The 3,188-nt window shown below is 33.8% G+C and overlaps 1 long non-coding RNA gene across 2 annotated transcripts in view; it reads right to left on the bottom strand.

Annotated features, from left to right (window-relative positions):
• LOC103154716 (uncharacterized) overlaps positions 1-2,574 on the bottom strand; it is a 74,249-nt gene extending 71,675 nt beyond the window's left edge. For both annotated transcript variants that reach the window (XR_477962.2, XR_477956.2), the window contains exon 1: positions 2,260-2,574. This is a non-coding gene — a long non-coding RNA (uncharacterized LOC103154716). The remainder of the gene's footprint in view (positions 1-2,259) is intronic.
• Positions 2,575-3,188: the final 614 nt, after the last annotated feature.

The following is a 3,188-nucleotide window of genomic DNA, read 5'->3' as shown; positions in this document are numbered from 1 at the left end:
TGTTTTTTTTTTAAAAATCAAAAAAATTATGGGGGTTTTTAAACATTAATTACATTGATAGTTGATCATGTATATTTAAAAATCTATAATGGAGAATGCCTTAATATTTACTTGATGGAATGTTAAAATTTATATTTAAAGTTACTGTTTGTTGTGCTTATCTTTCAGCTTAAGTTCTGATTTGGTTTAAATAGTTTGTGTATTAAGGTTTTTTTTCTTTTTTTGTGTTTAATTTAATTTTGTTTATGTTTTTTTAGGAATGTTTGTAAAGGATTATTATAGTAATGTCTGGACCAGAACCCAAATGAACAAAGAAATTAATTGGAATTTATTGTAACAAGAATAAATCTAAATTTGTATCATGATAAGAAAATTATCACGGTAAATGATAAACAAATGCCTACCCTTACTTCCTGCATATTATTTGCTGAAAAGCCACTTCAATTAAAAAAATTCTCCTAGGAAAAAGATTAATTTTCAAACAATTTTTCCACAGATATTTGTAAGATTATGAAATGTTCAAAAAGTCAGAATCTAATTTTTCTGCATCAACAATCCAGAAACTCCCAGTAAAATGCTACGAGTCTTCTTTGCACGCAGAGCTCAAAGTAGACAAATTGAAACCATAAGTCAGTAAAGAGAATGCTTGAAAACAAAACAAGCTAATAAAGAGTATCGTATAATATCTACCATCCTTTTATTTTGCTAGATTTTGAAACATATCAAACTAAATGGAAAAAATGTGCATCTGATTAAACGTTAATATCTGAGAAGAGCTCCAGACTTCCTGCACTATTGTGTCGCCGCTCACAGAGGGATCTTTTTCTGATTTTCGAGGAAAAAACAGCAGTTATTACTAGGATAGGGGAAGTATTCCAGCACAAATCCCACTAAATCCTGATGTCAGAAGTTTTATTATTAAAACTGGGTCCACTCTTTGCAGTTCTCAGAGTCTCAAAGCATGAGAGGAAAAGATGGGACAGGTTGGAGTTTTCATAAATGACTAAGAATGAAACGACTTACAAAAGAATGGACATTTTCACTAGGTGAAATAGTTGGTTTCCTTACTGATTTTAATGTAACAAAGAACTGGAAAGAGAAGGCTCCTTGTTGACTTTTTAGACAATCCTACAAAATGTGACCTCAAGACTGCAAAACATAAAGCAGCAAGAATTCAAGTAATTTATTATCTTTGCTTCAGAAAATCATTGTGTATTTTTCTAGTGCTCGGGATATTTTTTATTATTTTATTAGCACAAAAACATCTAAATATACATTTAAAAAGTACATTTTTTGCTTTCATTAATTAGTGTATGCTGATTTTGTTCTAGGTTTGCACCACAGTTGTCTGGCAACCAACAGGCATCTCATTTGGGACCAATATGAGATGACTAAACACAACCCATAAAAAGTTGGGCTCCCAATGCAGGCGTAAGCTTTTATTTCAAATCAAATGAATTGGCTTAGAGAGGCTTTTTTTAACCACTAGTTATTCTGTATGAAACCTATATTATAATGAGGCATCACGCAGTATGTCGCTGTTCAACTGAAGTCATGTGTGTCTATAAAGTCTTTCTTCCTGAACTGGTTTACTTCAGATTTAAGAATTGTCCGATTTTTTTAAAAAACAACTTCATTTTCTGATCTACAAACCAGTACAAAGACGCCTCTGTTCTCCAACAAGGACTTTAACAAGCTTCTCCAGACATGAAGCTGGAAGTCAGGCAGACTATCATTGACGTCCCCACTCCAGTCCAGTAGGTGGCGGTAAATCAACCTCGAGTTAGTTTTCCGTTCGCAAATAAAACACAAAATAAGACGAAGACTGGCAAGAACCATGGACATAATATTATATAATATATATAGACATTATATTATGTGGCAACAACATTCTCCAGAGTCCTACATCAGGTCTGTAAGGTTATTTGCGGGAAACAACGGAAAAATCAGCATCTTTCGCAACCAGAGGAAGAATGAGAAAGTCTCATTGGATGCGAGACTGGTCGCTGTGACGGACGCATTTTACACGTACAAAACTGGTAAGCAATGAGTTAAATAACATCGACTTGTAAAAATCTCCCTTCAGGAAAATGCCTAAAACTAAACATTAGCATAAAAAGGTGCTTAAATGGAGCACCGTTTTCATGCCGCCATAGAGGTAACATTGTGATTGACACACATAAACTCAAGCATAACTACCTCCACTTACTGATCAATAAGTGTGGGTGTAACAGAAATTGAATGTTTACAACCAGTTACCTTGAACATGTGGTAGTTGCCGTCGATCACAGGTTCATTCAACCGGACATGACGTCATCTGTAGGCCTTCATCCATTTCTTGCTTTATTCCAGATTCTGTTTGAGTTTTGAAATGTCAAAAATTGGTTTCCGCCTCTGAACGTTCTGTGTAACAGCTGTATGTTTCCCCATTGACAACGCTGGACCAGTATTTCCAATTATTTTCCTCGAAATCTCCAACCGCAGCGCATTAGCAATGATGAACTCTCAATGTTTTCGGAAGTTCAGTTCCTCCAGTTAAGAGGCGTGTACTTCGGGACAAATCCCGATCGCTGATTGGTCTGTTGCCCCTACACTGATTTGCAGGTGGCATCACGTGATTCGTTGACTTGAAAGAAATGTTTGAAATGTATGTAAACTTCTGAATCTAAAGAAAGTTACCAAAAAATATCTTTAAAAAATATTTTCTCTAAGTTTTCTGGCATTTAGCAAATAGAATAAATATTGGTTATTCTAACTAATCTAAAACAACAGTTTGATCGGATTTATACGATGAAGAATTAAGAAATCCAAAGAAAGAATAAAAGAATACAAAACAAAATTATGATAATAAAGTAATAAAAATTATGAGAATAAATTTATAATATTATATTTTGACAATGAAGTTGCAATATTATGACTTCATTCTTATTACAACTATAGTTGTAAACAGTTTTTAAGAAATTATATGGGGTGTTTTTCTGAAAATGGCAGACGTTTTTGATAAAGTTCATTGAGTGTTTGGTGAGGGTTAGATACCGTGACCTGCAGTCACGTTGTAATTTTTCATTAGTGAGAAAGGAGCAAGGCAAGGCGAGTTTAAGCTGTCTCACTAAACTCTTTTTCAGAAAAAAGAAGATGTTAGGTCTTCAAAGTCTAAGATATGCAAAGTTTCTTGTTCCTCCTTTGGT

This window comes from Poecilia formosa, unplaced genomic scaffold (genome assembly GCF_000485575.1).
Source record: "Poecilia formosa unplaced genomic scaffold, Poecilia_formosa-5.1.2 Scaffold1, whole genome shotgun sequence".
In the NCBI taxonomy this organism is placed as follows: Eukaryota; Metazoa; Chordata; class Actinopteri; order Cyprinodontiformes; family Poeciliidae; genus Poecilia; species Poecilia formosa.
This window is presented reverse-complemented; position numbering and strand designations above follow the sequence as displayed.